General features: G+C 37.7%; 1 protein-coding gene across 2 annotated transcripts in view; it reads left to right on the top strand.

Moving 5' to 3' along the window:
- GABRG3 (gamma-aminobutyric acid type A receptor subunit gamma3) overlaps positions 1 to 13,998 on the top strand; it is a 428,102-nt gene that overhangs the window by 268,496 nt on the left and 145,608 nt on the right. The gene's annotated exons all lie outside the window — the stretch shown is intronic.

Genomic DNA, 13,998 nt, shown 5'->3' with positions numbered 1-13,998 from the left:
TTGGCTGGCAGAGTGCTGTAGGAGGCTGAGTGCTATCACGCCCCCCTGGCCACGCTCACCCTGGCCATGCCCAGCCAGCCAGCCAGCCAGCCATACCCACCTAGCCAGTCATTAGGGCAGAGAACCTGTTGTTAAAATTATTTGAAGCCCATCACTGTGCTAGATGGTGTTCCTGGATGCACTCTGCTAATCACCTGCCTTTCTGTTCAACACAGTGGGTGTTACAGTTCTTACACTTGCATTATGAGATCACTACATTCTTATCTATTAGGTTGCATAACAGTTTATGCATAATTATTCTCCACATTGAAACTATGAGGTATCATGGTTTATTTTCTATCTATGCATTCTTTTTCTCTTGCCTTCATTCTCTCAGGATTTCTTTCTCCATATCCTCAAATCTGGAACTGTTGTCATTATGTGAATTTAGAGGCCTGGGAACAGATGGCTAAAGTTATTTTTTGAATGATATTATTATAGTCATTATTTATGGTTTTTGAAAGAACGATGGCACTTTTGCTTGTTGCAGATGGAGGTATTTAACACATAGTTAGAAAAGTGTAAAACAAATATCTAATTAGATGAAGGGCAATTTACAGTGAGTCTACGCATTTATTCAAATTCTAGTTTACATTGGTTTTTAAAAAGAATTACATTTCACATGCATTTAAACGTATTTTAATTTCACGTTGTTATCCTCATGGATACTAAATTTTCAGGCAATAAAAATACTATCCTTGTGGAGAACAGAAACACATTTCCAATTAGTAGATACTTAATTTTTTAATTGGGGTTTCTCAACTTCGGCAACTTTAAAATGTGTGGACCAATTCATCTTGGTTGGAAATTCTGTGAGTTGAAATCCATGCATCTTAAAATTGCCAAGGTTGATAAACACTGCTTTAGATGATGGGATACTTTTTACTGTGAATTTCATGTTGCAAAAACTACAAGATTGTTGGGCCACTGGTTCACAGATTTCATACACTAAAAAATCTTTCTGGAGACTCATGTTCATAATCACTTGTATAGAGAGGAAACATCTGGTGGTTGGAGTCCACACATACTGCTTTAGAGAGACCCAGAGGTGGTCAGGTTGCTTCACAGCTAGTGGTGACATTACAATTATCCATGAATGAGGCAGAGGAGGGATTTCCTTTGTTGTTGTTGTTTTAACTATTTTATGAGGGTTTGGGAACTTCTACTCCAGCTTGGATGAATTTCTTGAATCAAAATGATGGACCTCAAAAAGGACTTTGATGATGTTGCAAAAAGACGTTCTGAGAGGATGACAGCAGAGTTGGGTAATCTGAGGGTCCTTTTACTATTTTAATGTAGAATAAACACAGAACATACAATAAGAGCCTCTAAATAGTTTTAAAAATGTTAAAAGGCAAATAAAACCCACAGTTTTGCAGGAGCATGGCAGGGGGAGGAAGGTGCTATACCAGGTGTATCGTATGGTCACAATTTGCATCATTGCTTTGCTTTTGCAACTGCCCTTCATAATTTAATACATACAACTGCAACTATAAATGCTAAGACTGATTGATAAAGAGGTTATTTATCATTGGTCTACATCAACAGAAGTCTTTAAAGGTTTACAGAGAAGAATTAAAGCCATGCCATGTGTAATCCTAATTTTTGGATGAACTGGGGGAGTTGCAAGTACCCTAGGAACATTCAGAAGGAACTTCAAGTTTATTTTTAGTATAACATACACAGTTTGAGCCCAAATGGATCTAACAGTTTTATTTCCCTGAGGGATTGATTTTGTATTATATACATTGAGCAAATGGACCTTTATTCCATGCTGATCATTTTATTATCAAATATCCTTAAAAAATTTAATCTGAAAGAGATTCCCCCTGAAGGGACAGGCAAAAGTAGAAAATACTTTGGGGAATTATCAGAAGAGATGGGGAAAAGAAACCAAATGTAAATGATGCCTATGACTGCCTACTATACAGTTACCTTATTTGCATAGACAGTGGTGTGAAGCATTTTTCCAAGGTTTGTTAAGCTTACATTTTGCTATAGATTTTGGTTGTGAGAAAAAGTGACTTACAACTGTCCTTACACTTATGATCATCACAGAATCCTCAGGGTCACATTATCAAAATTCAGTTGGTCAGCAACTGGCATGTATTTGCAAAGTCTGCAGCATGCCAGGGTCATGTGATCACCATTTGTGACCCTCCCATCCAACTTCCAACAAGCAAGGAAGAAAGCCAGATTCACTTAACAACCACATGATTCACTCAACGGCAGTGATTCACTTAACAAACATGGCAAAAAGTCGTAAAATTGAGTTCAACTGACTTAACTGCTTAGCAACAGAAATTCTGATCTCAGTTGTGATAATAAATCAAGGATTACCTGCACTGCAATGTCCATCAGAGTTCAAAAGAGATGACTATCAGATAATAGTTTTCAGAAAGGAAAAAAAAAATCATTAATACGATAACAGACAAATTAACAGCCTACATTCTATTCTTCAATATACTGAATTCTTGATGTATTGAGAGTCTTAAATATAACAGTTGAAGGAAACATTGTCTCATTAGTTGGACAAATATAATAAAATATTTTTAATCATACAGGAAATTTTGTTTCACCACTGATATATTTTATAAACTTTCTTTCTAGTGTGACATTTTGAATATGTATTAATTTTCTTTTCTTCATGTCAATTATTGATGCCATGTCTTCCAAATAAGAATTTTGCTCCTTGGCGTCAGATGCCATAGAATTTCCTGGGATTTTTGCTCCAGGCTATGGCTCCAAAGAAGTCCTTAGTTTGGGATTGAAAATTGCATTGATGCTTAAAGTTGAAAAGAAAATGAACAAGGGTATAAAGTTATGGTCTCCTTCACTGTTCTGTATCTTTTTCCGTGTACCTGGTGGGTCCCGTATCAAACCAACTGTGAATGAGGCTGAAAGATTTTTAAATACTTTTTAATTTTCACTTTTTTCATTCTGACTTTTTAAACTAGATTTTTCCATATGTGTCATATGCACTATATTTTAGTATCCTGATAAAAAGATATGTGTCCTAACTTCCAGGACAATGTGTTAATTTTGAAAGTGGGGAGAAGGAACATTTTAGGTGATTTCTGCAGATAGCTTTGTTAAAAAAAAGGTGTGCCAATGTAGTCCTAATTTAAGGCTTATTAAAAATGAAGTGGAAAAAGAAAATTAAAGAAAACCTAGGTTTAGCAAGATGAGAGAAACTACCTTCAGAATGAGCAATCCAAATAAAAACAGGCAGTTGGAAAGCAAATGTTCATACATTTAAACCCCCAGAAATTCTTTGATTTCACTACCAATGTTTGTTTCCTTTTCTCTGCTCCCATTAATAAACTGGTCATAATCTTGTGTAAAGAAAGGCGGGGGGGAAACCTCTGATTGATGTTTAAGGATTCAAATTTAGACTTTTTAAGAACAAAAGAAAAGGAAAAGATGGGGCAACAAGAGAAATATTGCCAAAAGCTGGATTATTCCTTTCATCTCCTGCTGCTCATCTCTGGCATAGAAATAAGTAAGCATTCCTTCCAGGGCTTTGAGCCCAGTTATTAGAAGGAATACCACTATTCATAGCTATTTGCTCACACATTAAGATCTTGGCCAATACCTTTCTCCAAATGGTGTCAAATTGGTGCCAACAATGGAATACTCTCTTTGAGATGCCAATTTTCTATCATTTAAATGAAAAAGAGAAACAGAAAAAGAAAGAAAAAGAAATCCAATCAGATATTATTAAATAATTTCCATAAATATTTTAAGCTCTCTGAATTTTGAGTGGTTTGCTGCTGTTTCCACAGAATAGCACAAGTATGTTGGGACAAAACTGAAATTTGGTTATGTTTCTATCAAAATATAGCAAAGCACATGTTCTTAATGTTATTAGCAAATGCTTCACGTGGCATAGATATGGCAACCAATATACACTTTCTAAGTTAAGTGAAAATGTCAATTGATCAAAGCCATGCAGGATGGCAGAAGGCAATATCTATGACTCAGTCTGGTGATGACCATCATATATGGAAGTTCAACTTGGACTACAAGAAGGATAATCAGTACAGAGCACAAAAGCCCAACGGGGCGGTGGCTGGCCTGGCAGAAGCGGCCCCATTAGTAGTCAGACGGTGGAGAGGCCTGGCCCAGCTCTTGCAGCACGACGCTGTTCAGCACCTCCAGATGTAAGCTGCTGCCTTTGAAACACGCCGTGCCTTTGAGGAAGCCAGGCAGCTATGGCTGGGGCCATGGGAGTGAGGCAGTGGAGGGATCAGGGCTGCTTCTCCCCTCCTCAGCAAGCCAGGCCTGGAAGAGCATGGAGAGTTGCGAGCCAAGCACCAGAGGGTCAGACGGCATACTCCGATGTCACCCCAACACACGTTTCCAACACATGCTCCTCTGTCCTGAAGTGGGATTGAGTGGGCAGTAAGGAGCAGGGAGAAGGGTAGGGGGCTTCTAGGAGGAGAAGCCCGGCCATCTTTCCTTTTGGAGTGGGGCGGGTGGAAGACCCAATACCCCCTCCATGGCCTGCCCGCTGCTCTCGCAGTGCCTTGTGCAGACAGTGAAATTTAGCGTGTCTCCCCAAGCGTCCAAGGCGCACCCAGCATTCTTCACTTTTCCTGCAGCAGAGCAAGCCCTGACACCCATGCTGCCAAATTTGGCTGAAGGGGGCCAAAATGCCCCCAAGTAAGGCAAGCTTGCTGGGGCAGAGTTACTAAAGCCACAGTAGAGAATCTCCCAAGTCTCTAGCTCTTGCAAGGAAATGGTTCCTGAAGGGGGAAGAGACTTACAGAGGCACTTTTGGGAGGTGTGCAATGTAAAAAGGGCAGAAACACTGCCACCCTCCCCTCTTTCCTAACCATGCAAGTAGGGACAGGCATTGACAGCTAGTGTTGTGGCGGATAAATGTGAGGAGTTTCCCGCAGAGAGGCCAGGGCACGAGTAGTACATGGGAAGAGAGAGGTAGCGAGACTCAGCGACTGGAGTTGGTGGCTGAAAAAGAGAGAAGGGTGACTTGCAAGTCTAGGAGGGAAAGCAAGAGAGAGCGAGAATGAGAGGGAATGAGAGGGAGGGTGAGGGGGTGAGAAATACATAGAGAGGGGAAGAGAGAGGAGGAGAGGGGGGAAGATACAGAGAGGGACTGGGAGGGAGAGATACAGAGAGAGGGGGAGAGAGGAGAGAGAGGGGGAGAGAGACAGACACACAGAGAGAGATACAGAGAGGGAGGGGTGGAGATACATGGAGAGGGTGAGGGAGAGGGAGAGAAATTCAGAGAGGGGGCAGAGAGTGGGGGAGGGGGAGAGGGAGAGAGATACAGAGAGAGAGGGATAGAGATACAGAAAGAGGGGGAGAGGGATAGAAAGAGGAGGGAGGGAGAGATACAGAGGGGGAGGGGGGAGGGAGAGAGAGATACATAGAGAGGGGGAGAGGAGGAGAGAGGGGAGAGACAGACAGACAGACAGAGAGATACAGGGAAGGAGGGGGAGAGAGGAGGAGAGAGGGAGAAAGATAGGTACAGAGAGAGGGGGAGAGAGACAGATACAGAGAGAGGGAGAGAGGGGGGACATCATTTGACATCATTTTAGATGTCAAAAGGGTTTTGTGGCTCCCGGTGTTTTTTAATAGCCGGTTCTCTGCCCTAATGACTGGCTGGGTAGGCGTGGCTAGGGGGGTTATGTGACTGAGTGAGAGTGAGTGATGTCAAGTTGACCACACACACCCAGGTTTTGTGGCTTCCAATGGTTTTTTTTTTTCCTATGGGAAATGGGTCCAAATGGCTCTTTGAGTGTTTAAGGTTGCAGACCCCTGCCCTATATGAAGGCAAGAATAGAAAAAGCAAACAACAAGAGGATAATTTTATAAAATAAGTCTGACAAGATGTTTCACAGAATTCTGATTGATAGTTTTTGAGAGGTGACAGTTAGCAACATTTGAGAAGTGTGATACAGTTTTGTGCTAGGCAAGAAGGGTTCAGATGCTCTTTAGCGGATCTTAAAGAAATGTGTGAGTACGAATATTTTATGTCTCTTGATCTAGATAAAGTATATTATAAAGTCAATGAACTTTAATTATGAACTATATTGTACAAATATAGAATTGAAAGTAGGCTGATGAAAGTGGTAAGAATGGAATGTGAAAAAAGTAAAGCAAGTGTCAGAATAAATAAGATACTTGGTTAAAGAAAGTTAAAGTTAAAGGAAGCAAGTAAAAATTGGATGCTATCCCATTGCATGGAGAAAAAGGAACTAAGAACTAGGTAGGCTAAAACTATTTTGACTGAAATTGGCTAAATTAGCAGAATCTTTCTAATGTGCATGTTTCTGGAATGCTGAGTGATTAAACTGGTTTAAGTCAGGACGCTAACCCTGGTTGAAAATGTGGTGGTATGAGCAGCAACAGGTGCATCTCAATATGTCCATGTGTCTTGCTGCCCTGAGAGCTGCATTGGCTACTAGTTTCCTTCTAGGTGCAATTCAGATGCTGGTTGTCACCTACACAGTCCTTCATAGGACCTGATGGTTTTTCTCTCCTTGATTCCATCCATGGCACCTGAGGGCAGGACAAGAAGCAATGGATGGGAACTAATCAATGAGAGAAGCAACCTAGAACTAAGAAGAAATTTCCTGACAGTTAGAACAATTAATCAGTGGAACAACTTGCCTCCAGAAGGTATGGATGCTCCAACACTGGAAGTTTTTAAGAAGATGTTGGATAACCATTTGTCTGAAGTGGTGTAGGGTTTCCTGCCTGAGCAGGCGTTTGGACTAGAAGACCTCCAAGGTCCCTTCCAACTCTGTTATTCTATTCTATTCTATTCTATTCTATTCTATTCTATTCTATTCTATTCTATTCTATTCTATTCTATTCTATTCATGTGTGTGATAAAACAAGAATAGAGAAAGTTGAGAATGAATAAGTGTGAAATCCATTGTGAAAGGATTTATTCTGTGACTAACAAGCAATCTATCTGTGCTGAGCCAGTCTGAGATACCAGCTCATGTTCACAACTCCTTATAATATTTGATCTCTTGTATCCTTCGGAATATTACAGGAACTCTGAAACCCACAAAAGAAGTCTGATACTGATATTGACCTTTGTACTATTGATGATTAGGTATTGCTCTGAATCTGATTCAAGGGGCATATGATAAATCCATTTTAGTAAAACATTTGACTCTAACCAGTTTAGCAAAAAAGATTTTGTCAGGCCTGGAAGCCATCTTTTGCATTGGGTCTTCAGGCCTGCCACATTTACTACTGTGGGAAACTGGGAGGGGGGATTATGTGGAGCAAGGGTCATATATAGTCACAATAACATTCCTTTCTCAGAGAGTCAAGGACATCTTCCCCTGCACCTATCTTTGGTAAGGAATATGGTTTTCATTTTACCCAGTGATTAACAATCACTTTGTAAAGTCCACATGGTCTTCCTTAGGATATCTTAATCTTTTTGTGCCATGATGGAACTCATTAAGAATCTGATGAAACCTACAGCCAACTACAAAAAAGTGTGTGTGTATATGTATATGTATATGTATTTGTATATGTATATGATGTGTATGTGCGTGCGTGTGTGTGTGTGTATAATATATATATATATATATATATATATATATATATATATATATATATACACACACACACACACACACAGAGTATATTATTATATTATATTATATTATATTATATTATATTATATTATATTATATAATAAAATACATAAATTTGGATTTTGTTACAAAGAGAACCAATGATGCTCAAATGCTGTAGAGATATCTAAGTATGCATATACTTAATATTTTTATTAATCTACTAAATCAACAAAACGATCAATTTAAAAGATGGGTAAGATATTTTTTTTATTCTTTTTTTAAAAAGTCCTTTCAGAATTAAAGCCTTTGTTTAGCTTGAACAAGAAAATTATTTGGAGTTCACATGCCATAAATTATGGGTAATCTTCAACTTATGACCACAATTGAGCCTAAAATTTATGTTCCTAACCAAGTGAATTTTATGACTTTTCTTGCAACAGTTGTTAAGTAAATCATTCCAGTTGTTAAGTTAGTAACCCAGTTGTTAAGTGAATCTGGCTTCCCCATTTATTTTGCTTGTCAGAAGGTCACAAAAAGTGATCACATTACCTTAGGACTCTGCAATTGTTGTAAATATGAGTCAATTGCCAAGTGTCTGAATGTTGATAATGTAACCCTGGAGCTACAATGGTCATACATGTGAGAAAAGGTCACACTTTTCACACCTTTTTCAGTGCCATTGTAACTTTGAATGATCACTAAATGAACTGCTATAAGTTGAGGACTACCTGTACTGTTTTGTCTTTGTTTGGAAACTTGTGGAAGATAAATCCTTCTGCCTCCTTTTTCTTCTCACATAATGAAACATGCTAGTTTGTGGCATCAGGATCTTTTCTTCTGGCTGTGCCCAAGTCAGTATGTACATACAACCACTTATTCTTAAAAAAAAAACAAAAAAAAAAAAAAAAAACAAGATGGGACATGGTGAAAGATGTGTTTTCCTGAAAGGAAAAAGCAAAGAGAAAAAATTCTGAATAAAGAAAGAAAAAGCTTTGAGGAACTGAGGAAGACTTAACAATGGGAATGAATTAGCTGGGCCCATTGTGTTATGGGCAGAGGACATCTTACAATGTAATTCTCAGACCTGGAGCTCTCTTGCAGCTGTACAAACTTATCAGACATCTGTACTGAAATTTAGCATTCCCACGCCAACAAAATGTTTATCAAGTGACTATGATGCAAGCATAAATTGCTGTAGTTGGGATACCACAGTGGGTATTGCTTTATTTTCCTTAAGTGCCCTGCCAAATGTTTGTGGTTTACAATAAAAGCTTTTTCATGTAAATTCTGTGGGAAACACTTTAAGTCAAATTGGAAAAGTTGACTTTCTCTTATCATCTCATAAATTAAAAAGTAAAAGAACAGCTCACTTCACCTGTGAGAACATCAGCCTAATTTTCTTCTGCTTTGAAACACATTTTGAGAGCAAATTTCACTTTCACCAAGTAGGATGAGAAATGATCAGTAAAAGTACAAGCGTTTAGCACAAAGCTGCACCTACATTTCAGTAGGATGAGACAAAACTATTTATTTTCAGTGGTTTTTTAAAAAGCTGTTACAATTAATATCATTGTAGTTTAGATGGAATGAGCCATTGATCAGAAACTAGCAGTCTTACATTCTGCTATTTGTAAAACAGTTCAAAAGCAGATCTCATTTGATGACAGTAATGATATGACAGAAAGATACCGATAGAGTCCAGTTGCTCATTGCAGAAAAACCTGGGTGGAATTAGATTAAACTTTATCAGATTTCTTTCATCTGTTTCTGAAAAATGGATAATACTGAAATCTTTAGGAGTCTCACTTTAAAAGAATCCAAACTGCTGGACTGAGAAGCTTGATTAAATTTTACTGAAATATTTTGGATACAATGTAAGAACAAAAAAAAAAGAGTGGCGTGCATACCTTGGGAGGGAGGAGAGAAAACTAATATTTGAACTATAGAGCATTTCTAAAGTATCCATTCTTCACATCAGCATATTGTTTAATTGTGGGTTTCTCTAGTGAGACAAATCAATTGATGAAGTTAAATGATACAATTTTATACTCTATGCTTTAGGGAACCCTTGTATGCTAAAAAAAAAAAAAATGGTTTGAAACGTTCTATTCACTTTTAATTCATCTAGGATGGATATTTCCAAAATGTTTTCTCAGTGCCTTTTAAGACCATTTCATATTCTTTTAATTTATTGCACTTTACCCATGGGCTTAGAGTGCCTTACAACAATTTTGCTAATATTAATTGTATTTTTTTAAAAGATTTGGAATGCAACATTGTTTAGAAGATGAAATGTAACAGATAAAACAAAAGGCAGACTATAAATTTGTTTTAACAGTACAGTGGAATATTAATTCCACAGTATAAATAATCAACTGGAAAAGCAATCCAAGGCTAAGATTTTGGTAGACATTTATCTGTAATGGGCTTGTGTTTAGAAGTGTAATAGAGTTAAGTGGAATGCTTGATGAATTTGCTCATCCTTCCCCAAGGAAATGAATGAATTGGCCTGTCCAGGCTCTGGACCATAAAGTTTTCCTAATAATAATGATGAAGTTTTGTGAAGGAAGCTGATGCCTATTGGTGAAAAGTTAGGAGAAAACAAATCAAATATGGAATTTTCCAATGTGTCTCATTATCACCTTTATTTTTTATATTATCAATGGCCTTACTGACAACAATTTTGAACAAGACGTTCGTGCGTATGAATTGGCCAAAAAAGAAATAGAAATGTCATATTTACTCTATATGGATGATTTAAATTATTTGGAAAAACTAAGGGTAAACTAGATTTCTTATTAGAAAACATAAAAGACTTCAGAAAAGATATTGAAATGCAACATTTATGTATTCATAGCTATAAGGTCAGGCAAAATTGTTGAACATGATGGAATACAGCTAAAGAATGGAGATTTGCTAAAGGCAGTAGCACCAGAAAAAGACTACAAATATTTGGGAATTTTGGAAACTTCAAGTTTATTACAAATTAAGTCAAAGAAAATATTTGACCAAATATATCAGAAAAAATTGAAATCAAAGCTAAAAACCTTATCAAAGCAATCAATACATGGCCAGTCCCTGTTGTTCAATGTACAAAGAAATGGCTGACTTGATAGCTTGGATCAGAAAACAAGAAAACTAATGACAATGCAGAAGGCTTTGCATCCAAAAAGTGATATTGATCCACTGCATTTGCCAAGAGCTGAAGGGGATGGAGGACTTCTACAGGTAAAACAAACTGTGGAAGAATAAAAACATACCCTGAATGACTACATTAAGAAAAGGCAAGAATCCCTGCTGAAAGAAATCAATGAAGAAAAACTCTCAAAAACAAAAAAGTGAAAGCTGAATACAAAAAAGAAACAACTGAAAACTGATTTGTTACTTGGAAGAACAAGCAAATGCATGGTCAATACTTGAAGAATATAGAAGGAAAATCTGATAAAACAAGATGGAGTTGTTTAAGATCAGGAGTGTTAAAGAAAGCAAGTGAAGGCTTTATTTTAGTGGCTCAAGAATAAGCTTTGCCAACCAATTGTTTGAAGTCAAACATTCTGCATGTAACAAACAGGAAATGTTCCCTTTGTAGTAAAAAGGATTGAATGGAAACAACAAAACAGTGGCTGCCTCAAAATTTCACAGCCTGACTACAGATAGCCTCATCACACAGTTGCCAGAATTATCCATTGGAAACCTTGCCAGAAGTTAGGATTTGAATATAGTAAAAACTACTGGGACCATCAGGTTGTAAAGGCCTTGGAAAACGACAGGTTAATATCTTATGGGACACAAGCATTTTGTTCATAACATGCCTGATATAGCAGTTATTGAAAAGAAAAACTTCCTTCATTGATGTAGTTATAGTGGGTGATGCTAGAATTAAGGAAATGCATTTGGAAAAATATGACATACTGGGATTTGCATATTGAAGTTGAACACTTATGGAAAAAGAAATCCATTGTTATATCAGTAATGATTGGAGCTCTCAGAGCAAAACTTAGAGGACTTCCTAAATTTACAAAAAAACAAACCTCTCTGCTTGGAACTGCCTATATTTTTAGATGCTAAACTTAATCATTTCTTAGGTTAATGGTTATGACTTGAATTATTAAGTATTTTTACCAATCTTAGAATATGTATCTATCTGTAGAATTTTGATACATAAAACTAATAATAAGGCATTGGAAGAATATCTGAAAGACAGTGGAGAAAATGCATTGAAGCTAGTATACCATGAAAGTTTATGTCTACTGGAGAGATCAGACTGGCTTACAAGAAAGAGCAAATGAAGAATAGAAAAGAAAAATGACAAGGCAAAGTATTAATGATATGACCAGTGTATGTGTGTGTGTGTGTGTGTGTGTGTGTGTGTGTGTGTGTATATATATATATATAGTAGCAAAGCAGATAGCAACAAGACCTGGCAATGGTTAAAAGCAGGAAAGTTGAAGAAGGACACAGAGGTGCTAATTCTAGCTACACAAGACCACATCATAAAAACAAATGCAAACAAAGCTAGAGTTGGGTAGACAACAACAGAAAGTTAATGTTGCCTCTGTAAAGAAGCCTGAAGAAACAATGGACCAACTACTTCGATGTTGGAAGAAGATCGCACAGACTGATTACAACAGCATGACAAAATAGCAACTATGGTACATTGGAAGATCTGCAAGAAATACCATTTGCCTGCAAGCAAGAACTAGTGGGATCATAAAATAGAGAAAGTCATAGAAAATGAAGAAGCTAAATGTGCTGGGACTTCTGAATTCAAACAGACATACAGCTGTCACATAGCACTTAACAGTTATCAATAAGAAAGGTAATAAAATCTGAGTAGTGCATGTGGTACTATCTGGATATAGCAGAAGAGAAGAAAGAACTGGAGAAAATCAGAAAATGCAAAGAACTGCAAATAGAAATAGAACAGCTATAGCAAAAAAGTAAAGATCGTACCAATTGTAATAAGCACTTTGGATGCAATCCCCAAACTACCAGAGCACCACTTGAATATCATTGGCACTGACAAAAATCACCATCAGGCAGTTTAGGAATAACTTACATTCAGTGACAATACCTATATTATCATCCAACAATAACATCTACCTATCCCAGGTCATTGAGAAGGACTCAATGGGTGGATAAAAATGCCACATCTAGTCTAAACATCTGGCTGACTGTACAACAAGCTATAATAATCCTTTCTGTAGACACCCTTTTGTCATGGGGAACATCTTGTGATGCTTGGTAGCTCCCAACCCCCACAAGAGGTTGGGAGCTATACTGGCAGTAGTGTATTCTACCAGCAAGGTCACCCATGCCAGATAGGCCTGAGAGGAAGAGCCAGATGAAGTGGGTCCATCAAGCTGTTTAATATGGTGAGAAACCAACCAACCAACAAACAAGAATCATATACCAGAACAGTCAATGCTCAAGCCAACAAGGACCATGTCAGATGTTAAGAGTTTGTGGGCATCTGTTGGTAAGTGGGCAACAGAACTCAAAAGCTACTGCCAATCTTGTACCAGGAGCTATCAGGATCTAGCCTTGTAGGGGAGAACAACAAGACAAGACAAAAGTATACTGTGTTTGAAAATTGCACATTATGGCCTGATGTCATAAATCAGAACCAACAAAGTAGGGATTCTTAAAGCGAATGTTTGAACATTGGAAAGCTCCCCCTCCCCCAAAAAATAGTAATAGAAGAATGGTAGAAGAAACTCAGATGACAACAATTGCAAATGTAAAGGAAAAAGTTGAAATGAACTAAGGAAATGATAACTTAGAGGAAGTAGTAACTTGTGGCCAGGAAAGAGCAACACTGAAACAATCTATGAAATGATACTCCCTCAAATAAGAAGAATTAAAAGAGAAAAATATGGTGCATATAGAATTATCAAAGACAAAGACTGACGCATTTAAAGTACTATAGTGCTCAAAAAAAGCCTATAATGAAGAATGTGAATAAGGTGCTTGCAAGAATTAAAATATCATCATAAAACAGACCAATCAGCTAGCCTACAGTACAGTACTGAGTATTAAAATCAGAAAACCAACAGCTAACTCATATTCAAACCTATGGGAGGCCAAAATAAATAGGAAACCATCTGATAGGAGAGGCAGGAGCTTATGGCGAAAGAAAGTTAGGGAGGGCCCCTACTGGGTCAAGCAGTTAAAAGTGGTGGACAGGAAGTTTGTATTTTCAGACTTCCAAGATTCTGTTAATATAGCCTTGCAATAAAGTAGATTTCGATCATCTAGTCTTCTTTTCTGTCTACTTTATCAGGGAAGGCCAACATCAATCTTGCAGATCTGATGGTTTCCTAGGCAGCCTCTTTTCTCCCCTCAAGGTTATCCATGCCATTCCATTCCATCAGTCTCCAAAATGATT

Source organism: Pantherophis guttatus, chromosome 5 (genome assembly GCF_059756535.1).
Source record: "Pantherophis guttatus breed Tessera chromosome 5, ASM5975653v1, whole genome shotgun sequence".
NCBI lineage: Eukaryota > Metazoa > Chordata > Lepidosauria > Squamata > Colubridae > Pantherophis > Pantherophis guttatus.
Note: the sequence above shows the minus strand (reverse complement) of the source record. Positions and strands in the feature narration are given on the sequence as shown.